The sequence below is a fragment of the Capricornis sumatraensis genome, chromosome 16 (assembly GCF_032405125.1).
Source record: "Capricornis sumatraensis isolate serow.1 chromosome 16, serow.2, whole genome shotgun sequence".
Classification (NCBI taxonomy): domain Eukaryota; kingdom Metazoa; phylum Chordata; class Mammalia; order Artiodactyla; family Bovidae; genus Capricornis; species Capricornis sumatraensis.
In genome coordinates, this window is record NC_091084.1 from 64,417,178 (window position 1) to 64,443,467 (window position 26,290).

At 40.4% G+C, this 26,290-nt stretch overlaps 1 non-coding gene and 1 pseudogene across 1 annotated transcript; one reads left to right on the top strand and one right to left on the bottom strand.

Annotated features, from left to right (window-relative positions):
- Positions 1–1,421: 1,421 nt before the first annotated feature.
- LOC138092226 (6-pyruvoyl tetrahydrobiopterin synthase pseudogene) lies at positions 1,422–2,335 on the top strand (annotated as a pseudogene).
- A 22,649-nt stretch (positions 2,336–24,984) lies between these two features.
- Positions 24,985–25,087, bottom strand: LOC138093333 (U6 spliceosomal RNA). Its single transcript, XR_011146066.1, has one exon. It is a non-coding gene; the product is annotated as a U6 spliceosomal RNA (small nuclear RNA).
- Positions 25,088–26,290: the final 1,203 nt, after the last annotated feature.

Below are 26,290 nucleotides of genomic sequence, written 5' to 3' on the forward strand. Positions count from 1 at the left end.
CTTTTGAACTGTGGTGCTGGAGAAGACTCTTGCGAGTCCCTTGAACAGCAAGGAGATCCAACCGGTCAATCCTTAAGGAAATCAACCCTGAATATTCATTGCAAAGCCCAATGCTGAAGCTGAAGCTCCAATACTTTGGCCACCTGATGCGAAGAACTGACTCATTTGAGAAGACCCTGATGCTGGGAAAGTGGACGTCAGGAGGAGAAGTCAGGAGAAGTGGAAGACAGAGGATGAGATTGTTGGATGGTATCACTGACTAAATGGGCATGAGTTTGAGTGGACTCCGGGAGATGGTGAAGGACAGGGAAGCCTGGCGTGCTGCAGTCTATGGGGTTGCAAAGAGTCAGACACAACTGAGTGACTGAACAACAATATGTACGTATGAACCATGACTTCACATTGACACACCCAACTCCAGTTCAATAGCATAGGATTTACTCTAGTTTTTTTCTTTCTATAGTTGTACCTATTCTCTCATTATTCTCAATATTATTTTATGAGCCCCCGTATGTAACCCATCCCCCGTCTCTGTCACAACTCCATCTACCTGAAGAAGCTCTTTTACCCTGCTCAGGCTTTGACTCCCCAACTAGACCACATCCCACGCAGACACCATCTTCACCTTACTCATGCTCCACCCCTCACCTTGGTCAGACCTTGCTCTGGCTGCCATGGCTTGCCCAAACTCAGCCAAACATAGATACCACCTTGCCCAGACCTACCTAATAGCCTCAGGACTGAAATGACTAAAGAAAGAAGAAGGGGGAAGAGAAGGGAAGGGAAAAGAAAGAACAATAATTGGGGATTTAACCACTGAGTTTTGGGATAGTTTGTTAAGCAACATTATTGTGGCCAGAATAAACCAAAATACTGGCTTTTACTATATATTCCTACTATTCATGCCTCCTGTTACCTGGAGGCATAACTACCCAAGTCTAAACCAGCTTGTCTGGTTTTTACTTCAGTGCCTGCGTGCCTGCTCAGTCGCTCAGTTGTGTCTGACTCTGCGACCCTATGGACCGTAGCCTGCCAGGCATGGGATTCCGCAGGCAAGAACACTACCCAACTTCAAACCTGCCTCTTTTCACTCTTAAAGAGGAGAGGGATTAGATGTTTGGTTAATTACTGAAGACAGTTAATTCTACCTCTTAAATACTTTTGAATAGCTAACCTAGGCCAGAGTAATGGGGTGTAGCCAGATTAAATCAGTGTTTATTCCCCTGGTACATTAAAAGAGCTGGAGTCAGACCTAAAACTAGAACATATGAATAAGAGAGTAAGGATATAAAGAGGAAAATATGAGTCTTTTAATATAAAATGATTTTTAAATTAATTCTAGTACAAATGACAAAAAAGATTATATCAATACAATCGCTGTATCGAGCAGCAAACCAGTCCTAAAGTAGACTAAAGTTTAAATGTACTACAGTGATCAAGTAAGCTAGAAAAATGAACTGAGTCTGTGTAGCCCAACTAAACATATCTTTGGATAGAGTTTTGTTAGAAGGGAATTAAGAAACCTATTTTGTAAATTACTCTAGTTTCATGTGTTGAGTTTATGCTTTCTTTTTCTTATGAAAAAATCCAACCTTTGGCATTGTATTTCACAATTTGGTATTATATATTGAGAATTACAAAAATGTTCATAGCTTTTGACCCCGTAATTCTGATCTTGGCAATATACCCTTCTTATAAGAGTGCTAGGTTAACAGTCTAAATGTGCAACAATACAAAAGTGGGCAAGTAAACATGGATTATTTTGCAACCACTACAAATTATAAATATGGAAACTATTGAGCAACATGGAAAATAGCTTAGGGAATAATGTTACTTGAAGTAACCAGGATACGTATGTATACATACAACATGATTCAACCACTTTAAATTATGTTTTTAAAATGAGTGGGCTTGTAGAGCCCTGAACGGGGCAGGGTTGGGCCCTCACTGGCAGGAGCGAGTGTCCCGTCTCCTCTCCTTCAGCGTGACCCACTGCCTCCACAGCAAATCTCTTTGTAATGAAGAAAACTTGAAATTATTTAGGAAGTGCAACAACCCAAATGGCCATGGGCACAATTACAAAGGTTGATCCTGTTACAGGATGGTCATGAATTTGACTGACCTCAAAGAGTATGTGGAGGAGGCGATTATGAAGCCCCTTGATCATAAGAATCTGGATCTAGATGTGCCGTATTTTGCAGACATTGTAAGCACAACAGAAAATGTAGCCGTATATATCTGGGAAAACCTCCAGAAATTTCTTCCTGTGGGAGTTCTTCATAAAGTAAAAGTATATGAAACTGACAATAATATTGTAGTCTATAAAGGAGAATAACTCTTACAGATTAATTTCCATCCATATTTGAAGAAGATCTTTACCCCCTTGAACAGTTAAGAAGTCATCACCTAACTGTTGCACTTCCACATTGTGTTCTGGAATCATTGTGAGTGAGTCCTGTTCTAGACTCAAATCTAATTTAAAACCAAGTTTGTAATGTATTCTGAGTATCATTTAAAGAGTCTTTCATCTGTAGATTAAAATCACTTCAGCAATAAAATAAAATAAAATGAGACAAAAGGAAAAATAAAAGAAGTATGGTAAGACAGTCAGATTATGAGTCAAAGATTTTATTTTTTTTATAATTTTATTTATTTATTATTTTTGGCTGTGCTGGGTCTTCATTGTTATGCATACTTTTCTTTGGCTGTGGTGAGCAGTGGGTACTCTCTAATTGCAGTGTACAGGCTTCTCACTGTGGTGGCTTCTCTTATTTTGGAGAACAGGCTCTAGGGTGCAGGGGCTCAGCAGTTGCAGTTCTTGGGCTCTAGAGTGCATGCTCAATTGTAATGGTGCATCGTCTTTGTTGCTCCAAGGCATGTGGGATCTTCGCCGTTCCATGTCTCCTGCTGCTGCTGCTGCTGCTAAGTCGCTTCAGTCGTGTCTGACTCTGTGCGACCCCAGAGACAGCAGCCCACCAGGCTCCCCCTTCCCTGGGATTCTCCAGGCAAGAACACTGGAGTGGGTTGCCATTTCCTTCTCCAATGCATGAAAGTGAAAAGTGAAAGGGAAGTCGCTCAGTCGTGTCTGACTCTTCGTGACCCCATGGACTGCAGCCTACCAGGCTCCTCCGTCCATGGGATTTTCCAGGCAAGAGTACTGGAGTGGGGTGCCATCACCTTCTCCCATATCTCCTGCAATGACAGACAAATTCTTTATCACCAAGCCACCAGGGAAGCCCTGAGGCTTTCATTTCTTTTAAAATTTTGCTCTAACGCTGTACTATTCATTTGCGCTATAAATAAAAATCAAGGTGGCATGGTAAAAAAACCAATTTTATTTTAGGTGAATTAAAGGGATCAAATAGTTAAATTGGGAGTCAGTGTGCCTTCAAAGGTGAGTGATGAAAGTATCATCATTATAGTTAACATTATTGAGCATTTACCATTTTTTAGGCACTGAATGAAAGGCTTGAACATGCATTCTGTATCCTTAGTTAAGACTTATTTATAAAACTACTGAATTATTTTGCCAACCAGGTAATTGACATCTCTTCTTGAATGTCTTACGGGCATCTCAAACTCAGGAAGTTCAAAATGCTGCTGCTAAGTCGCTTCAGTCATGTCTGACTCTGTGTGACCCCATAGACGGCAGCTCACCAGGCTCCTCTGTCCCTGGGATTCTCCAGGCAAGAACACCGGAATGGGTTGCCAGTTTCCTTCTCCAATGCACGAAAGTGAAAAGTGGAAGTGAAGCCGCTCAGTCGTGTCTGACCCTTAGCAACCCCACGGACTGCAGCCTACTGGGCTTCTCCATCCATGGGATTTTCCAGGCAAGAGTACTGGAGTGGGGTGCCATTGCCTTCTCCAAGTTCAAAATGAAACTTTTAATATTCTTTTCCAAACTGGCTCTGCCTACAGTCATCTCTCAGTTGATGGCAATATCATCCTTCAAATTGCTCAGAATAAAACCCTGTGAGTCATACACCCAGTTTATCAGGACATCCTGCCAATTTTATCCTCAAAATATGCCCAGAGTTTGTCCACTTCTCACCTCTTCCACTGCTAGCACCCCGGTCCCAGCCATTTTGTGCCTAAATGACTACAGTGGGCTGCTTGCTGACTTTCCTGCTTTTATATTTGCCTCTCTAGTCTATTCTCAACACATGGAAAATATTCAGAGGCATCCTTTAAAAATCTGTCAGGTCACGTCTCTCCTTTGCTTGAAATTCTCCAGTGTCTTCCCATCATACTCAAAATAAAAGCTAGAGTCCTAACAATGGCCAAAAGGCTCAACATCATCTGTGCTCCCCTGGCTTTTAAGACGTTATCTCCTACTTTTCTCCCTTTCAGTCACTTCACTCAGCCACAGCCACATTAACATCCTTGATGTTGATACCAGTACCAGTCATTCTCCTGTCTTGGTGCTTTTGCCTTAAGACTTAGCTCTCCTCTTCTTGGAATACCCTTCACCCATATGTCCACATGGTTCATTCCTTCTCTTCAAATCTTTGCTCACACGTTACCTTTGCCATAAGGCTACCTCTGATCATTCGGCAACCATGTAGCCTGCCTCTGTGCCTCCAATATACCAGATCTCCCTTACTCTATTCTTTCTATAGCAATCATCTTCTAATGAGCTCCATATTTTATTAAGTCTATCTCTAATTTTCTTGACAAGATCTCTAGGCTTTCCCATTCTATTGTTCTCCTCTGTTTCTTTGCATTGTTCACTTAAAAAGGCTTTCTTATCTCTCCTTGCTATTCTTTGGAATTCTTTCATCAGATCGGTTTTATCTTTCCTTTTCTCCTTTGTCTTTCACATCTCTTTCCTCAGCTATTTGTTAAGTCCTCCTCAGACAACCATTTTGCCTTTTTGCATTTCTTTTTCTCGGGGATGGTTTTGATCACCACCACCTGTACATTGTTACAAACTTCTGTCTATATTTCTTCAGGCACTCTGTCTATTAGATCTAATCCCTTGAATCTGTCACTTCCACTGTAAAATCGTAAGGGATTTGACTTAGGTCATATCTGAATGGCCTAGTGGTTTTCCCTGCTTTCTTCAATTGAAGTCTGAATTTTGCAATGAGTTCATGATCTGAGCCACAGTCAGCTCCCAGTCTTGTTTTTGCTGACTGTATAGAGCTTCTCCATCTTCAGCTACAAAGAATATAATCAATCTGATTTCTGTATTGACCATTTGGTGATGTCCATGTGTAGAGTCGTCTCTTGTATTGTTGGAAGAGGGTGGTTGTTATGACCAGCACATTCTCTTGGCAAAACTCATGATTAGCCTCTGCCCTGCTTCATTTTGTACTCCAAGGCCAAACTTGCCTGTTACTCCAGATATCTCTTGACTTCCCTACTTTTGCATTCCAGTTCCCTACAATGAAAAGGACATCTTTTGGGGAGTTAGTTCTAGAAGGTTTTGTAGGTCTTCATAGAACCTTTCAACTTTAGCTTCTTCAGCACATGTATATACATACATGTTCTGAAATTAGATTAGATAGTAATGATGACTGCACAATATAAAGAATATTTTTTTAAAACTGGGACTAAGTTTTATTAATTAATTAATTTTTTTAAAAACTTATTTTATTTTACAGTTGATTTACAATGTAGTGCTAGTTTTAAGTGCACAGCAAAGTAATTCATTTATACATATACACACATGAATTCTTTCTCAGATTCTTTCCACATATAGGTTATTACAGAGTACTATATAGAGTTCCTTGTGCTATGTGGTACCTCTTTATTGATTGTTTTACATATAGTAGTGTGTGTTTGTGAATCCCAAACTCCTGATTTATTCCTCCCTTCCATATCCATTTTGGCAAACCTAAGTTTGTTTTTGAAGTCTGTGAGTCTGTTTATGTTTTGTAAATAAGTTCATTTGTACCCTTTTATTAGATTTTGCAATAAGTGATATCGTATAATATTTGCCTTTCTCTGACTTACTTTCACTCAATATGACAATCTTTAGTTCCCTCCATGTTGCTGCAAAGGGAATATTTTATTCTTTGTTTATGACTGAGTAATATTCCATTGTTGGGGTCACAAAGAGTCAGACATGACTGAGCGACTGAACTGAAATGAACTGAACTGAATATTCCATTGTATGTATATATCCCTCTGTCAGTGGACATCTAGGCTGCTTCCATGTCTTGGCTATTGTAAACAGCACTGCAGTGAATATCAGGGTGCATGTATCTTTTTGAATTATGGTTTTCTCGAGATACATGCCCATGAGTGGGATTGCTGTATCACATGGCAGTTCTATTTTTACTTCTTAAAGGAATCTCCATACTGTTCTCCATAGTGGTTGTACCAATTTACATCCTCACCAACAGTGTAGGAGGGTACCCTATTCTCTATACCGTCGCTACGTTTATTGTCTGTAGACTTTTTGATGATGGCCATTTTGACCAATGTGAGGTGATAAGTCATTGTAGTTTTGATTTGTATTTCTCTAATAATTAGTGATGTTGAGCATCTTTTCATGTGCCTGTTGGCCATCTGTATTTCTTCTTTGAAGAAATGTCTATTTCGATCTTTTCCCATTTTTTTATTGAGTTATTTTTTGATATATAGCTACATGAAGTGTTTGTGTATTTTGAAGATTAATATCTCGTCACTTTGCTTCATTTGCAAATATTTTCTCCCATTCTGTGGGCTTTTTCATTTTGTTTATGGTTTCCTTTGCTGTGCAAAAGCTTTTAAGTTTAATTAGGCCTTATTTGTTTATTTTTGTTTTTATTTTCATTGCTCTGAAAGGTAGATCCAAAAAGATATTGTTGCGATTCATGTCAGTGTTCTGACTATGAAGAATATATTAAAAACCATTAAATTATACACTTTAAAATGGTGAATTTTAAGTTATATGTACTATATCTCAGTATAAATTATACATGTATATCATAGACAGATAAATGAGAAATAAATATATATACACATATAAGTATATACATACACATACATTACATACATACATATCATGTATTCTGTCCACTGAGAGAATCTAGGAATCATGACCCCTCAACAGCAATGTGCATGTCTAGTGGCTTGATCCTGATTTTTAAATAGTATTCTCCACTAAAAAGAATTAGGACTCCTTAAGGAAATGGCTATTTCTAGGTCTGGCACAGAGAAAGAACAAAATGATCTCAGGATATCTTATTGTGTCAGAAAGTAAGGAAGTAGCCAAGGAATGTTGGGGACATGTCAAAGGATGCAGAGGCCAGTTTGAAGGGGCTCCCAATGGCCAAATCTGGAGAAATTTAAGCATCAAAATAAATAATAAAAATAACAGATTACAATCTATTGAATAAGTTACAAAAGTATATTGATATAAATCATTGTTTAAACCATAAGTTTGATGAAGAATGAGACATTTGCCTAGTATTCCTAAAATATGAATTAGTTAGAGAAGGAGAAAAAGTTTATAGAGGAGAAGTGTGGCAGATACCATTTTATTCAAGTGATAAGTTAACATCATTCGTAATGGGACATATTGAAATCAGGTATCTCTGGACAGGATGGAGTAGGAAGAAAACAAGGTCACTTCTGGAATGTTCCTGCCAGAAGGGAAGGAGTCCACCACATGGGTCTGTGCCTTGATGGAGAGTATGGAAACCCAAGTATGGTGGCAAAGGCATCTCTGTAGAGAAAGTCCTGGTGCAGGGTGGGAGGACAAGGTGAGCATCAACTTTTGGGGGTGACCTGGTGTGGGGCATCAGAGCCCAAGGAAGGTGCAGAGGGGCAATCTGGAGTGGAGTGTTGGAGCCCAAGTGGGCTGAGAAGATTGTCCACGCTAGGTGGGTGGCCCACTGAGGAGAGGCTGGCCTGAATGGGGAGGAGGGCTTCTGTATTTAGAAGTAGCCTGGCCCAAGGTGTCAAAACCCAAACAAAATGTTTACCTGGGGAGGGGTCCTGGCGTGGGGTGTTGGAGTCAAATAAGAGGAGCAAAAAACCACACGTAGGCATTTCATATTCAAACTGTGGAAAACCAAAGACAAAGAGAAAAGTTTGAAAGAAGCCAGAGCAGGGGGAAAAAAATCACATTAGCTATAGAGGAATTTTCAACAGAAACCATGTAAAAAAGAACTGCTGCTGCTGCTGCTGCTAAGTTGCCTCAGTCATGTCCGACTCTGTGCGACCCCATAGACAGCAGCCCACCAGGCTCCCCCGTCCCTGGGATTCTCCAGGCAAGAACACTGGAGTGGGTTGCCATTTCCTTCTCCAATGCATGAAAGTGAAAAGTGAAAGGGAAGTTGCTCAGTCATGTCCGACTCTTAGCGACCCCATGGACTGCAGCCCACCAGGCTCCTCTGTCCATGGGATTTTCCAGGCAATAGTACTGGAGTGGGGGTGCCACTGTCTTCTCTGGAGAAAGAATTGAGTGCAATGAAATATGTAAAGTGTGAAAAATAAAAAAATTAGAAACAAATCTATGAACCTAAGGAATAGAGGGAACAATGAATAATATAGTGGTAATAGCCAGTGAAATTGTCCTTCATAAGTGATGGAGAAATAAATGTGTTCTCATACAAATAAAACCTGAGGGAATTTATGCAAGAAGACTTACCCTGTAAGAAATGTGGGAAAAAAATTCTCAGTAAAAGGAAAACTACATAAGTCAGAAATTTAGATCTACATAAAGAAAAGAAGATCATTGGAAAAGGAAAAAGTCATGACAAAATATTTTATTTTTCTTTTAAAATTGGTTTAATAAATAACAATTTGTTTAAAGCAATAATAGTAACAATGTATTTATTGGTTATATCATATAAGCAAGTGAAATAAATGACAGAAATGTCACAAGGATAGGAAGGAAGAATTAAGAAAACTGTTATAGGATATCTGCCATCTCTGGGGTTTCACAGAGTTGGACACAACTGAAGCGACTTAGCAGCAGCAGCAGCAGTACTATACATGGAACAGAACGGTGTGATTTGAAAGTGAACTTATATTAGTTAAAAATGTATATTGTAAACACTAGAACAACAACTAATTTTGTTTTTGAGGACTATAACTGAGCAGCAACATTCACAAGAAAGGAGCACATCTGGTGCCCAACTATTGTTTTTCAATACCATTTTCTACTAAAGGGAACCAAAATTCCTTGAAGAAATGGCTGGTTGCAGGGCTGGTGCAGAGGAAGTAAAAGATGCTCCTGGACCATATTAACCTTACAAAGCAAGTGAAGGTGAAAGTCACTCAGTCATGTCTGACTCTTTGGGACCCCATGGACTGTAATCTGCCAGGCTCTTCTGTCCATTGAATTCTCCTAGCAAGTATACTGGAGTGGGTTGCCATGCCCTCCTCCAGGGGATCTTCCCAACCTAGGGATCAAACCCAGGTCTCCCACATTGCAGGCAGATTCTTCACCACCTGAGCCACCAGGGAAGCCCAAAGAATACAGAGATACTTCAAAAAGACACAAAAGCCAGAGTGAATGATTTCCCAGTGGCTAAACTGGGAAAAATTTAGCATCTAAATAAAATGACACCACCTTTATGGGAGAAAGCAAAGAAGAACTGAAGAGCCTCTTGATGAAAGTGAAAGAAGAGAGTGAAAAAGCTGGCTTAAAACTCAACATTCAGAAAGCTAAGATCATGACATCTGGTCCCATCAATTCATGCCAAATAGATGGGAAAACAATGGAAACAGTGAGAGACTTATTTTGGGGGCTCCAAAATCACTGCAGATGATGATTGTAGCCATGAAATTAAAAGACACTTGCTCCTTGGAAGAAAAGCTATGACCAACCTATACATCATATTAAAAAGCAGAGATATTACTTTGCCAACAAAGGTCCGTCTAGTCAAAGCTATGGTTTTCTCAGTAGTCATGTATGGATGTGAGAGTTGGACGTAAGAGTTTGAGCAAGCTCCAGGATCTGGTGATGGACAGGGAGGCCTGGCATGCTGCAGTCGATGGGGGGAAGAATGCTGAGCTCTGAAGAATTGATGCTTTTTAACTGTGGTGTTGGAGAAGACTCTTGAGCATCCCTTGGACTGACAAGAGATCAAACCAGTCAATCCTAAAGGAAATCAGTCCTGAATATTCATTTGAAGGACTGATGCTGAAGCTGAATAACCAATTCTTTGACCACCTGATGTGAAGACTTGACTCATTTGAAAAGACCCTGATGCTGAGAAAGATTGAAGGTTGGAGAAGAAGGAGATAACAGAGGATGAGATGGTTGGATGGCATCACCGACTCAATGGACATGACTTTAAGCAAGCTCCGGGAGTTGGTGATGGATAGGGAAGCCTGGTGTGCTTCAGTCCATGGGGTCAAAAAGAGTCGGATTGAGAGACTAAACAGAACAACAGATAATGAACCATTGAATAAAATGGAAAATGTGAGTTCATATTGTTATAAATAAATAAATGAAGGAATGAATTGAGAATTTGACAAGGAATGGGAAATGTACACAGTTTAAAAAAACTCCTAATTTACATTACTCCTTTGTAATGTTAATTACAAAGGAGAAAACAGTAGCTTCACAGTGGAGAAGTCAAGTAGACCTCTCCTTTGCCAAGTGATCAAAATGAGTATCATCCATAATGGGAAAATTGAAAACGTGTGTCACCTAATATGTTGCAATAAGAACAGAGTGTTTTATTTCGGTCATATTCCTGCCAAACACGGGTTGTTTCTGTTCAGTCTCTCAGTCCTGTCTGACTGCAACCCCGTGGACTGCAGCACACCAGGCTTCCCTGTCCATCACCAGCTTCTGGAGCTTGCTCAAACTCATGTCCATAGAGTTGGTGATGCCATCCAACCTTCTCATCCTCTGTTGTCCCCTTCTCCTCCTGCCTTCAGTCTTTCCCAGCATCAAGGTCTTTTCCAATGAATCAATTCTTCGCATCAGGTGGCTAAAGTATTGGAGTTTCAGCTTCACCATCAGTCTTTCCAATGGGTATTCAGGGTTGATTACACAGGTAATCGGAACCTTTTCATAAGCAAATACCAGAAAAACACCATTGAAGGCTATTCTACAAAATACCTGTCCTGTAATTTTCAAAAGTGTCATAATTATGAAAATCCAAGAAAAATGAAGGAAGTGCTTCAGGCTAAAGGAGAGTAATGAGACAATAGTTAAATGAAAACAGGTGACTAAAATGGACTTTTGGAAATGAAGACCATTGTCAGGGCAATGGATGAGACTCGAATGTGGCTGAAGAATTCAGTTCAGTTCAGTCGCTCAGTCGTGTCCGACTCTTTGCGACCCCATGAATTGCAGCACGCCAGGCCTCCCTGTCCATCACCAACTCCCGGAGTTCACCCAGACTCACGTCCATTGAGTCCGTGATGCCATCCAGCCATCTCCTCCTGGGTTGTCCCCTTCTCCTCCTGCCCCCAATCCCTCCCAGCATCAGTCTTTTCCAATGAGTCAACTCTTCGCATGACGTGGCCAAAGTACTGGAGTTTCAGCTTTAGCATCATTCCTTCCAAAGAAATCCCAGGGCTGATCTCCTTCAGAATGGACTGGTTGGATCTCCTTGCAGTCCAAGGGACTCTCAAGAGTCTTCTCCAACACCACAGTTCAAACGCATCAATTCTTCGGCACTCAGCCTTCTTCACAGTCCAACTCTCACATCCATACATGACCACAGGAAAAACCATAGCCTTGACTAGACGGACCTTAGTTGGCAAAGTAATGTCTCTGCTTTTGAATATACTATCTAGGTTGGTCATAACTTTTCTTCCAAGGAGTAAGCGTCTTTTAATTTCATGGCTGCAGTCACTATCTGCAGTGATTTTGGAGCCCCCAAAAATAAAGTCTGACACTGTTTCCACGGTTTCCCCATCTATTTGCCATGAAGTGATGGGACCAGATGCCATGATCTTCGTTTTCTGAATGTTGAGCTTTAAGCCAACTTTTTCACTCTCCTCTTTCACTTTCATCAAGAGGCTTTTTAGCTCCTCTTCACTTTCTGCCATGGGGGTGGTGTCATCTGCATATCTGAGGTGATTGATATTTCTCCCGGCAATCTTGATTCCAGCTTGTGCTTCTTCCAGCCCAGCGTTTCTCATGATGTACTCTGCATAGAAGTTAAATAAGCAGGGTGACAATATATAGCCTTGACGTACTCCTTTTCCTATTTGGAACCAGTCTGTTGTTCCATGTCCAGTTCTAACTGTTGCTTCCTGACCTGCATACAGATTTCTCAAGAGGCAGGTCAGGTGGTCTGGTATTCCCATCTCTCTCAGAATTTTCCAGTTGATTGTGATCCACACAGTCAAAGGCTTTGGCATAGTCAATAAAGCAGAAATCCATGTTTTTCTGGAACTCTCTTGCTTTTTCCATGATCCAGTGGATGTTGGCAATTTGATCTCTGGTTCCTCTGCCTTTTCTAAAACCAGCTTGAACATCAGGGAGTTCATGGTTCACATATTGCTGAAGTCTGGCTTGGAGAATTTTGAGCATTACATTACTAGCATGTGAGATGAGTGCAATTGTGAAGTAGTTTGAGCATTCTTTGGCATTGCCTTTCTTTGGAATTGGAATGAAAACTGACCTTTTCCAGTCCTGTGGCCACTGCTGAGTTTTCCAAATTTGCTGGCATATTGAGTGCAGCCCTTTCACAGCATCATCTTTCAGGATTTGAAATAGCTCAACTGGAATTCCATCACCTCCACTAGCTTTGTTCATAGTGATGCTTTCTAAGGCCCACTTGACTTCACATTCCAGGATGTCTGGCTCTAGATTAGTGATCACATCATCATGATTTTCTGGGTCGTGAAGATATTTTTTGTACAGTTCTTCCATATATTCTTGCCACCTCTTCTTAATATCTTCTGCTTCTGTTAGGTCCAGACCATTTCTGTCCTTTTTCGAGCCTATCTTTGCATGAAATGTTCCCTTGGAATCTCTAATTTTCTTGAAGAGATCTCTAGTCTTTCCCGTTCTGTTGTTTTCTTCTATTTCTTTGCATTGATCACTGAAGAAGGCTTTCTTATCTCTTCTTGCTATTCTTTGGAACTCTGCATTCAGATGCTTGTATCTTTCCTTTTCTCCTTTGCTTTTCGCCTCTCTTCTTTTCACGGCTATTTGTAAGGCCTCCTCAAGACAGCCATTTTGCTTTTTTGCATTTCTTTTCCATGGGGATGTTCTTGATCCCTGTCTCCTGTACAATGTCACGAACCTCAGTCCATAGTTCATCAGGCACTCTATCTAACAGATCCAGACCTTTAAATCTATTTCTTACCTCCACTGTATAATCATAAGGGATTTGATTTAGGTCATACCTGAATGGTCTAGCGGTTTTCCCTACTTTCTTCAATTTAAATCTGAATTTGGCAGTAAGGAGTTCATGATCTGAGCCACAGTCAGCTCCCGGTCTTGTTTTTGTTGACTGTATAGAGTTTCTTCATCTTTGGCTGTAAAGAATATAATCAATCTGATTTTGGTGTTGACCATCTGGTGATGTCCATGTGTAGAGTCTTCTCTTGTGTTGTTGGAAGAGGGTGTTTGCTATGACCAGTGCATTTTCTTGGCAAAACTCTATTAGTATTTGCCCTGCTTCATTCTGCATTCCAAGGCCAAATTTGCCTGTTACTCCAGGTGTTTCTTGACTTCCTACTTTTGCATTCTAGTCCCCTATAATGAAAAGGACATCTTTTTTGGGTGTTAGTTCTAAAAGATCTTGTAGGTCTTCATAAAACTGTTCAACTTCAGCTTCTTCAGCGTTACTGGTTGGGGCATAGACTTGGATAACTGTGATATTGAATGGTTTGCCTTGGAGACGAACAGAGATCATTCTGTCGTTTTTGAGATTGCATCCAAGTACTGCATTTTGGACTCTTTTGTTGACCATGATAGCTACTCCATTTCTTCTGAGAGATTCCTGCCCGCAGTAGTAGACATAATGGTCATCTGAGTTAAATTCACCCATTCCAGTCCATTTTAGTTTGCTGATTCCTAGAATGTCGATGTTCACCCTTGCCATCTCTTGTTTGACCACTTCCAGTTTGCCTTGATTCATGGACCTGACATTCCAGGTTCCTTGCGCTGCGACACCCTGTGTCCGAAGTCAGGGCAGCGGCCAGGAGGAGCTACCCTGCGTCCAAGGCCAGTGGCGGCCAGGAGAAGCCACCTCACGCCCGAGGCCAGGGGTGGTGACCTTGAGGAGCCACCCCGAGCCCGAGGCCAGGGGCAGCAGCTGGGAGGAGCCACCCACGCCCGAGGCCAGGGCCGTTGGCCGGGAGGAGCAACCCGAGGAGTGGTGGCTGCGCAGGTGCAGGAGGGCCTAGAGAAGCTATCCAACGTTGAAGGTCAGGAACAGTGGTGGTAAGGAGATACCCCTCGTCCAAGGTAAGGAACAGTGGCTGTGCTTTGCTGGAGCAGCTGTGAAGAGATACCCCATGTCAAGGTAACAAAAATCCAAGTAAGATGGTAAGTGTTGCAAGAGGGCATCAGAGGGCAGACACACTGAAACCATACTCACAGAAAACTAGTCAATCTAATCACACTAGGACCACAGCCTTGTCTAACTCAACGAAACCAAGCCATGCCTGCGGGGCAACCCAAGATGAGCGGGTCATGGTGGAGAGGCCTGACAGAATGTGGTCCACTGGAGAAGGGAATGGCAAGCCATTTCAGTATTCTTGCCTTGAGAACCCCATGAACAGTAGGAAAAGGGAAAATGATAGGACACCAAAAGAGGAACACCCCAGGTCATTAGGTGCCCAATATGCTACTGGAGATCAGTGGAGAAATAACTCCAGAAAGAATGAAGGGATGGAGCCAAAGCAAAAACAATACCCAGTTGTGGCCCAAGAATTAGAGGGTGGAAATATATCACTTTGTATAATGAAGGGAACGATAGAAGATGAGATGGTTGGATGGTATCACCGACTCAATGGACATGAGTCCGAGTAAACTCTGGGAGTTGGTGATGGACAGGGAGGCCTGGCGTGCTGAGATTCGTGGGGTTGCGAAGAGTTGGACACGACTGAGCGACTGAACTGAACTGAATGTATAAGTGCTAATTTTCGGTTTTGTTGGTGTTTTGTGATTATTTAGAATGTCCTTGTTTATGAGAAATACACACAAGTATTGGGGACTGCTAATGAGGTGTCATTAGCGTCTTAGTCTCTAATGATTCAAGGTGAAAAATTCTTTGTTTTAGTGTACTTGCAAGTTTCCTATGTTGCAAATTTTTTAAACATAAAATAACTTTTTGTGAAGGAAAAAAGTTAAAGTTTATGTGGGTGTATATATATATATACATAAAGAACTGTAAAGATGTGCATGTTAACTGTGCTTAATTTTGAGAAGGGAATTATGAACTGGAGGAGTGAAGAAGGATTTTAAGATGTTACTCCATAAACTTTTATATTGTATGAAACTTTCTGGGCTGGGGGAGGCTGGAATGTCAATCTATATCTCTGAAGGAAAGTTGAAATGACTGAACTTTAAAGAGTTGCTAGTCATAAACAACACTTCTGGCACTTTGTGGCATCCAGACTGCAGGTTTTAAAAGATGTTTTAAATGATAATTTTATATATTAGCTATCAGTGTAGAATGATAATGTTGCAATATTGCTTCATCAGTCAGTTCAGTTCAGTACAGTCGCTCAGTCGTGTCCGACTCTTTGAGAACCCATGAATCGCAGCACGCCAGGCCTCCCTGTCCATCACCAACTCCCGGAGTTCACTCAGACTCATGTCCATCGAGTCAGTGATGCCATCCAGCCATCTCATCCTGGGTCGTCCCCTTCTCCTCCTGCCCCCAATCCCTCCCAACATCAGAGTTTTTTCCAATGAGTCAACTCTTCGCATGAGGTGGCCAAAATACTGGAGTTTCAGCTTTAGCATCAGTCCTTCCAAAGAAATCCCAGGGCTGATCTCCTTCAGAATCTGTTTTAATAGTCAGTTAGCCTTACCGTCGGAGAAGGCAATGGCACCTCACTCCAGTACTGTTGCCTGAAAAATCCCATGGACGGAGGAGCCTGGTGGGCTGCAGTCCATGGGGTCGCTAAGAGTCGGACACGACTGAGCAAATTCACTTTCACTTTTTACTTTCATGCATTGGAGAAGGAAATGGCAACCCACTCCAGTGTTCTTGCCTGGAGAATCCCAGGGACAGTGGAGCCTGGTGGGCTGCTGTCTCTGGGGTCGCACAGAGTCGGACACGACTGAAGCGACTTAGCAGCAGCAGCAGCAGCAGCAGCCTTACCATAGCAAAGTTCAGCTACCAATTTGTTATGCTTTTGTTTACTTTCTCTAACCTTTCCTTCATAGATGTTTGAGAATTTGTAAGTACTTGATTCATCAGGACTTTCTTAATTTGTGTTAATAGAACCAGAGATTTTGTAAATAAATACTTAAAAAAGAAAAGATGAACAAATGAGTACACTACTGGGAGGGGCTTATGTTATAAATACTGTGTAAATAAAAGCCTGAATTCTTCCTATAACTCCAGATGAGTCCACAAGAATTTAATAACTATTTTAGGGAAGGAATTTACCCTGAACTTTGTGTGAATGCTAAACTATAATTTAAATTGCCTTCAGTTTTACTGAGTAGACATTATAAATGTTAAAAAAAAAAAAAGAGGAAGAGGCAATTTTAAAACCATACAACAAGATTGTTTCTCAAACCACAATGTTGTGCAATTACCTTTAGTTTTTTGCGTTTTTTTGAAAGAAGTATTGAGGACTCAAAGATAATGTGAAAGCAAGGTCACAAGTTTCTAAAGTAACATATTTAGGGGAATTTGTTCTCTAAAGTGTTTTAAAGTAAAAAAAACTATATATGTTTAAATTACAAATGACCCTCTGTACTAGTTGGAGTCATAATCCTTTAAGTCATCACAGGATCTCATTTCTGGTCCCATTTTTTCACTGGCTTCTAATGACTGTTACATAAGATGACGCAAAATTCAATATTAACAAAACATAGCAAAAAATATATACATTTAGGGAAACTCTCCAACATGGGAGGCACCTGATGAGAAAGGGAGCTGAGTTTGAGGAGCCATTAGGTTTCAACTTAAAAAACACATACACACACAAAATTAGGGGATAGGCTTCTTTTGCAATGTCCATAGTGCCTAGTACAGCGTTTGGCTTCACAAAAGACTCAATAAGTACTTGTTGACTTCAGAAAAACTTACTCCGATATGTATCCTTAGAGACATTTTTCCCAGCCCTGATTCCCTGAGGTTCATGTAAAAATAGAACATGAACAAAATGTGAGGCAGAAGAGATTCTGGAAATATTCAGTCCTAGGTCATGCTTTTTCACCCTCTCTACCAGTACCCACAAGATAGTTACATACATGGAACTGCAATTTCCTCCTTTGTAATTTTTTACTAACATTCCTACAAACAAATAATCAGTTTAGGCATTTAAGTTTTATAATATTTGGATGTAAGAGTTTCTCACTTAGTAGTGCTTCCTCACAAAATAATACTCTAGAGAGTTTGGGATCTGACTTTCAATCTCTACTAATATTAATAAGCAAAAATTTTCAAAAGACTTTTTTGTGTGTGTGGCAATGTGGGATCTTAGTTCCTGGACCAGTGATCAACTTGTGCCCTTGCACTGGAAGGATGGAGTCTTAAACACTGGACTGCCAGGAAAGTCCTTCAAAAGATTTCTTTAGACATAGTTTTGTATATTCTCTACAAAAAAATACACAATAATAATCACACTGATTTAGAGAATATTTTACTCATTCATTATTTGAAGATCTGACTCTTTAAATGTTTCTAGCTTGAGTAAACACAATTTTTCTTTCAGAATAGAACAAAGCACCATTTATTTATTTACTTATTTTGTTTCCAAGGCACTAGTATTTATATTTGTATAGCATTGTGATTCAGAGATTGTGCTGTGTCAGACAACTCCCTTGTTTGAAACCCCGCTCACTGTGTTGTGAATTCAATTATCCCTACCTCAGTTTCCTTATTTCTAAAAAGGGGATAGTTAAATCTATCCTTAGAAGGTTATTGTCAGGATTATATTACTATATACTGCTTAGCACAGTGTCTCTGACACAAACTAAATGCTATAAAAGTGTGTATTAAATTTTGACTGAGATACAAGGAAAAATGATTCCAGTTTCCAAAGAATTTGAAATCTTAAACTGACTTGCACTAGTATAACTAAGTGCTAAGTTAAGAGATAAAAATCCCTATGTTCAGAATGAATTCAGAGAAGGAAGAATCTGCAACTAAAGTGCTTGGAGGGGATTTAATGGAGGAGTAGAACCTGTACTATTGGCTTTGAAGAATGAGTAAAGATGAAAAACTTAGGACCATGTTAGAACAGAAGCAGACTTTGTTTTTAATTTGGGGATTTCTTGGCACTCATTCGTATGAAACTATTTTGATTATTTTGTTTATACCAAGTAGTTATACGAGTTCAAGCTGCTTAATTTCTTTATAAATGATAACACATAATCTAATTGGAGAAAATCCAATTAAATGATAGGTACTTAATTACAGTTCCTTCAGATCTGAAGAACATGCTAATTTACTAGGTACTAATGACTTTTCGGGCTTCCCTGGTGGCTCAGAGGTTAAAGCGTCTGCCTGCAATGCGGGAGACCTGAATGACTTTTCAGCACAGATATGCCTTTCTCCATTCATCTTTATGGAAAACTTGTATCTTTTATACACCTAAAGAAAGTGTAACTTAACTGATCTGCTAGCATCAGACTTCACATCAGAATTACAGATGTTCAAAATCAATGAAGATATTGCTGGAAAATTCTGTTTAGCATTTAGTTCGCAGTAACATACTACGAACCTTCAAAATATATTGTAATTTCCAAAAGGAGACATAGGAACCCAAAGCTAAAAATGACCTCTTAAAATAATTTAGACTGAATTCAGCCTTCTCTGTGTTAAAATCAGGAAACTAAGTCAAATTCCCCCATGGCCCTAAGTAAGCCAGAAAGCTGCATTAATTCTTCCAGGTACCCCTGGGGTACGATTTGATGCTGTTGCCTTCTTAGTCACCAAATCATTTACAAATTGGGATGATAACATATGTCTTCAAATGTGATTCCTAGGATCAAGCCCATACAAGTTGAGAAACTAGGAAAGGATATTGCCACAACCTCTATCAAAACGCTCCAGCTTTTAAAGAACACACTGTTCCCTATTTACATTCCCCAGTGAGTTTATACAGTGTCCATAACCATCCCATCCTCCCAAGGTTTTCGGCTGTTGTGAGTACCACTTGCTCTTGTAACTCCTTCCCTCTACAAGTCGTGCTGTATGCTTCACACTTTCTGCTCAGCAAAATTTACCTGTCGTTTTTCCTATTCCTGCGAGGTCTTGCTACACATATTATCTAAATTAATAAAATAACTGTTCAGTTCAGTTCAATCGCTCAGTCGTGTCCGACTCTTTGCGACCCCATGAATCACAGCACGCCAGGCCTCCCTGTCCATCACCAACTCCCGGAGTTCACCCAGACTCATCGTCCATCCAGTCCATGATGCCATCCAGCCATCTCATCCTGGGTCATCCCCTTCTCCTCCTGCCCCCAATACCTCCCAACATCAGAGTCTTTTCCAATGAGTCAACTCTTCGCATGAGGTGGCCAAAGTACTGGAGTTTCAGCTTTAGCATCATTCCTTCCAAAGAAATCCCAGGGTTGATCTCCTTCAGAACGGACTGGTTGGATCTCCTTGCAGTCCAAGGGACTCTCAAGAGTCTTCTCCAACACCATAGTTCAAACACATCAGTTCTTCAGCGCTCAGCCTTCTTCACAGTCCAACTCTCACATCCATACATGACTACAGGAAAAACCAGAGCCTTGACTAGACGGACCTTAGTTGGCAAAGTAATGTCTCTGCTTTTGAATATACTATCTAAGTTGATCATAACTTTCCTTCCAAGGAGTAAGCATCTTTTAATTTCATGGCTACAATCACCATCCTCAGTGATTTTGGAGCCCAGAAAAATAAAGTCTGACACTGTTTCCACGGTTTCCCCATCTATTTCCCATGAAGTGATGGGACCAGATGCCACGATCTTTGTTTTCTGAATGTTGAGCTTTAAGCCAACTTTTTCACTCTCCTCTTTCACTTTCATCAAGAGGCTTTTTAGCTCCTCTTCACTTTCTGCCATAAGGGTGGTGTCATCTGCATATCTGAGGTGATTGATATTTCTCCCGGCAATCTTGATTCTAGCTTGTGTTTCTTCCAGTCCAGCGTTTCTCATGATGTACTCTGCATAGAAGTTAAATAAGCAGGGTGACAATATATAGCCTTGACGTACTCCTTTTCCTATTTGGAACCAGTCTGTTGTTCCATGTCCAGTTCTAATTGTTGCTTCCTGACCTGCATACAGATTTCTCAAGAGGCAGGTCATGTGGTCTGGTATTCCCATCTCTTTCAGAATTTTCCACAGTTTATTGTGATCCACACAGTCAAAGGCTTTGGCATAGTCAATAGCGCAGAAATAGATGTTTTTCTGGAACTCTCTTGCTTTTCCCATGATCCAGTGGATGTTGGCAATTTGATCTCTGGTTCCTCTGCCTTTTCTAAAACCAGCTTGAACATCAGGGAGTTCACGGTTCACGTATTGCTGAAGCCTGGCTTGGAGAATTTTGAGCATTACTTTACTAGCATGTGAGATGAGTGCAATTGTGCAGTAGTTTGAGCATTCTTTGGCATTGCCTTTCTTTGGAATTGGAATGAAAACTGACCTTTTCCAGTCCTGTGGCCACTGCTGAGTTTTCCAAATTTGCTGGCATATTGAGTGCAGCCCTTTCACAGCATCATCTTTCAGGATTTGAAACAGCTCAGCTGGAATTCCATCACCTCCACTAGCTTTGTTCATAGTGATGCTTTCTAAGGCCCACTTGACTTCACATTCCAGGATGTCTGGCTCTAGATTAGTGATCACATCATCATGATTATCTGGGTCGTGAAGATCTTTTTTGTACAATTATTCCATATATTCTTGCCACCTCTTCTTAATATCTTCTGCTTCTGTTAGGTCCATACCATTTCTGTCCTTTATTGAGCCTATCTTTGCATGAAATGTTCCCTTGGTATCTCTGATTTTCTTGAAGAGATCTCTAGTCTTTGCCACTGTGTTCTTTTCCTCTATTTCTTTGCATTGATCACTGAAGAAGGCTTTCTTATCTCTTCTTGCTATTCTTTGGAACTCTGCATTCAGATGCTTTTATTTTTCCTTTTCTCCTTTGCTTTTTGCCTCTCTTCTTTTCACAGCTATTTGTAAGGCCTCCTCAGACAGCCATTTTGGTTTTTTGCATTTCTTTTCCATGGGGATGGTCTTGATCCCTGTCTCCTGTACAATGTCACAAACCTCATTCCATAGTTCATCAGGCATACTATCTATCAGATCCAGACCTTTGAATCTATTTCTCACTTCCACTGTATAATCATAAGGGATTTGACTTAAAATAACTGTGGTAGGAAATCAACATTTTGCTTCCCTTCAGTATTTTATTGGAAAGTCTATTGCAAAGAGTATTCAAAACATTGAAAACCAAGAACACTATGTCATTCTTGGAGAGTTATCTTCTAAATGTCAAATCTGATATGTTATTTTACCCCTAGTGAATCATGGGAGGAAAGATCAACTTTATAAAGCACCAAAAGGCAATGGGGAGAAGAATAACCTAGGCGAAATTTAGACCTGTTGAAACGTATTTTCAGCTTAGAAATCTATGGTTAATTTGCACAACATGTTCTCAGGCAGAATGACTTCCTAAATTTGAACTTGAAGTTGACACAGAGAAGCAATCTGACACCTCTGTTGCAACCAGCCTATTTTCAACAGTCAGAAAAACAAACTCATATAAAACTTATCTCTGAGTTTTTGGTAGGGTACCACTGAAAGAATGATGTCACTTTTCCTTTCTTGTGCTTTTAAGATCTATGAGGCCATTTCCTGGAAGATGTGTTCCTTTAGTTATAATGAACATGGGCAGGCAAACAGATCTCACAAGATGCTTCAATGTCTGAAAATTTGCAGTTTCTGGTAAGAGCTGGAAATTTCTATTTTAAGTGGAGTCTTGGTAAGCAGCCCTGATAAATGTTTTCTCAATTGATTTAATTACTACTGCTTTTCACATTCTGCTTTTGAGTTGAATCCTAAATATTTGACAGTTTTAGAATGTGGAATTCACAACCAGCAAATAAAGAAGCCATCTTTATAAATGTCTCCAACATTTTAAAAAATAGTAATAAGCATGTTGAATTTACAGTAAGCACTTGGTTCAACAAATTGGGCCGTTGTCTCAATGGAAAGAAGCTTTCTGCTAACTGGATGTCTTGGCTGTATCACTTTTATGATGAAAAATGGTATAATGTTTTAGGTATCTTTTGCCAAGAAAAGAACTACAGAGTAATGATAAAATGGAATGGACTGTTTGGGAAACGATTCTTCAAAATACAAGGTCTTCCAGGTAATATCCTTTTCATGAATTAATGGCAAACAAGGAACACACACATCACTGTGACTGAATAAGTGGCATAATTTTCAAGGTCCAAACAAGGAAATAAAAAAGAGAAGAGTGAATATTATGTATTTGATGGCAGTAAATTAGAATGTATTATAAAAATAGTGAATGTATTTTTAATATGCATATTTCAGCTCCTATCCCAGGAAAGCGGATATCAGCTGAGAATTAGAAGTGCAAGAGATTTATTATGGATAAGGTCTGTGAAAGATAAAGGAGAGAAAACAGAAGTCAGTCTGTGATGAAGGTCTGACACCTTTGAGAGGTGGGAGGGAAGAACTGAGAATTGGATGGGAAGAACTTTAGCTTATGGTACAGCTCTGAGAAAGTCTTGGCCCTTGTAGTGGAGAGCTGCAATACGAAGACTGCCAACAGAAGAGTTCTGTTTCTGTTACTGAACCAAACAGGTCTGTTCACCTGATGTGCTGCAAAGCCAATCTACTTACATTGGGTTGTGGTGAAGGAAAGCACAGAGTTTACTGGAAGGCGCCCTCAGTTCAGTTGCTCAGTCACGGCTGACTGTTTGCAACCCTATGGACTGCAGCATGCCAGGCCACCCTGTCCATCACCAACTCCCAGAGCTTGCTCCAACCCATGTCCATTGAGTCAGTGATGCCATCCAGCAATCTCATCTTCTGTTGTCCCCTTCTCCTCCTGCTTTCAATCTTTCCCAGTATCAGGGTCTTTACCAATGAGTCAGTTCTTTGCATCAGGGGCCAAAGTATTGGAGCTTCAGCTTCTGCATCAGTCCTTTCAATGAATATTCAGGACTGATTTCTTTTAGGATTGCCTGGTTTGATCTCCTTGCAGTCCAAGGGACTCTCAAGAGTTTTCTCCAACACCACAGTTCAAAAGTATCAGTTCTTCAGAACTCAGCTTTTTGTATGGTCCAACCCTCACATCCATACGTGACTACTGGAAAAACCATAGCTTTGACTAGACGGACCTTTGTTGGCAAAGTAATGTCTCTGCTTTTTCATATGCTGTCTAGGTTGGTCATAGCTTTTCTTCCAAAGAGCAAGGTGCCCTATATCGAGTCAAATAAGAATAGGCAGCTATTTTGACAGTTCCTGTCAAAAGACAGGAACTACCGTATGGCTTTCAGGGAAGGGTATTTTTTTTTTGAACTGTGCTGAGTCTTTGTTGCAGCTCATGGGTTCTTTGCTGCAGCTCATGGGTTCTTTGTTGCAGCTCATGGGTGCTTTGTTGCAGCTCATGGGTGCTTTGTTGCTGCCTGTGGGCTTTCCTTTAGTGCAGTGAGGGGGACTAGGACTTTGTTGCTGCAGTGGCTTTTCTTGTTGCACAGCACAAGTTCCAATAGTTGCAACTCATGGCTTCACAGCACAGGCTCATTAGTTGTGGCACACAGGCTTAGTAGCTCCACTGCATGTGGAATCTTCCCTGATCAAGGATCGAACCCATGTCTCCTGCATTTGTAGGTGGATACGCCACCAGGGAAGTCCCAGGGATACAATTTAGAAAGAAATTTCTTATTATAAATCTTTGCATTTCTGAATTTGTTTAATCAAAGAGCAACTTAAAGTTCCAAAGCACACTGTTAAAAAAAATTAAACAAAAACAACCTATTATTCTCTGTAGCCATATATTTGTGTGTTAAGGAGTATTGTGATTCTATGTAATCAAAGCAAAGTATAAAAATTAATTGGAGGGCTTCCCTGGTGGCTCAGTGGTAAAGAATCCACCTGCCAATGCAGGAGACACAGGTTTGCTCCCTGATCTAGGAGGATAGCACATACCACAGAGCAGCGAGGCCCTTGGGCCACACTACTGAGCCTGTGTTCCATAGCCCAGGAGTTGCAGCTACTGAGCCCAAATTCTGTGACTACTGAAGTCCATTTGCCCTAGAGTCCATGCTCTGCAACAAGAGAGGCCACCGCAATGCAAAGCCCGCCAACAGCAACTAGAGAGTAGCCTCTGCTTGCTGCAACTGGAGAAAAACCTACTCAGCAAGAATGACCTAGCCCAATCAAAAATTTAAAAAATAAAACTAATAATTGGAGGAAAAGACAAAGACAAGGCGAATGATTATACGTAACTTCTGATTTCCATTTTTCACATTCATCAAAACGGCTTTATTGTTCCTTTTGATTGACTTGATAAAAGTAAATGTAAATGAGCTTATAAAATAAATGTATGTCAAAATTAAATTTATTCTACATGAAATATTGACCTAAAATGTGTTTTACAGTTTTAAAATTTGGAGAACATCTCTTTTACACTGTAGATTAGAGGGAGGAATTTATTGGGGGTGGAATAGAGAATAAAAGGGTTTTGAGGAGACAAAATTACTGTAAAATAAAAGAGGAGCACTCCACGGGGTGACCAGTTTTTTAAAGACTTTCCTTGTTCTTTCCAAGCCATCAGTTGCTGCTACGTCCCATCTTTAATTCAGCTGGATCCTCAGGTAGGTGGGAATTGTAACAGGTGGTCTCTTCTGCAATCATCAAGTTAATGTTGTCAATTCTTTGTGAAATTAAAGGCATATCTTTTTTTTTTTAAAGTACAGTCCACTTCACGAATTGGTGTGTCGTCCTTGTGCAGAGACCATGCTAATCTTTGCTGTATCATTCCAATTTTAGTACATGTGCTGCTGAAGCATGCAAAAAGGCATATCCTTTTAAGCAATTGCTTCAAAAGATGAAAAAGACTATACAATGAATAGTAAGTCTCTCTTCTTCTGGTTCCTACTTATCCAGGTAATTTTCTGGAGAGAGTACAAAAAGTGAAGACAAAAACAAAAACACAACTATATAACCAAAACCTAAGTTATTAGCTTTCTTGGTACATAGACAGTAACTACAAAAAAAATTTCATTTAGAAAATTATTGTTTCTTATTTATTCTTTCAGCGATATTCTATATATTTGAGTATACACATATACCCATAAATCTTTAGCTTCCACATTAATCCTAAACAACAGTACAGAGAACATACTTACATATATATCATTTTAAAAATGTAAGAATATATCTCTAGGATAAATACTTTTGTGTTTTTTTTCTATCAAGTTTTCTAATGATTTGTTGGGAGCTGTATATTTATACAAAGGAAGCAAGTCTTCAATGTATGACTCCACAGTTTTTCAAAAGTGAAAGTCGCGTTCGACTCTTTGCGATGTCATGGACTGTATAGCCCTTGGAATTCCCCAGGCCAGAATACTGGAGTGGGTAGCCTTTCCCTTCTTCAAGGGATCTTCCCAACCTAGGGATCGAACCCAGGTCTCCTGCATTGTAGGCAGATTCTTTACCAGCTGAGCCAAAGTTTATGTTAAAAGTGGACTGAGGGGATTTCCTGGCAGTCCAGTCAGTTCAGTTCAGTTCAGTCGCTCAGTCGTGTCCGACTCTTTGCGACCCCATGGATTGCAGCATGCCAGGCCTCCCGGTCCATCACGAACTCCCGGAGTTCACTCAGACTCATGTCCATCGAGTCCGTGATGCCATCCAACCATCTCATCCTTGGTTGTCCCCTTCTCCTCCTGCCCCTAATCCCTCCCAGCATCAGAGTCTTTTCCAATGAGTCAACTCTTCGCATGAGGTGGCCAAAGTACTGGAGTTTCAGCTTTAGCATCATTCCTTAGATATCCCAGGGCTGATCTCCTTCAGAATGGACTGGTTGGATCTCCTTGTAGTCCAGGGGACTCTCAAGAGTCTTCTCCAACACCATAGTTCAAACGCATCAATTCTTCGGTGCTCAACTTTCTTCACAGTCCAACTCTCACATCCATACATGACCACTGGAAAAACCATAGCCTTGACTAGACGGACATTTTCTGGCAAAGTAATGTCTCTGCTTTTGAATATGC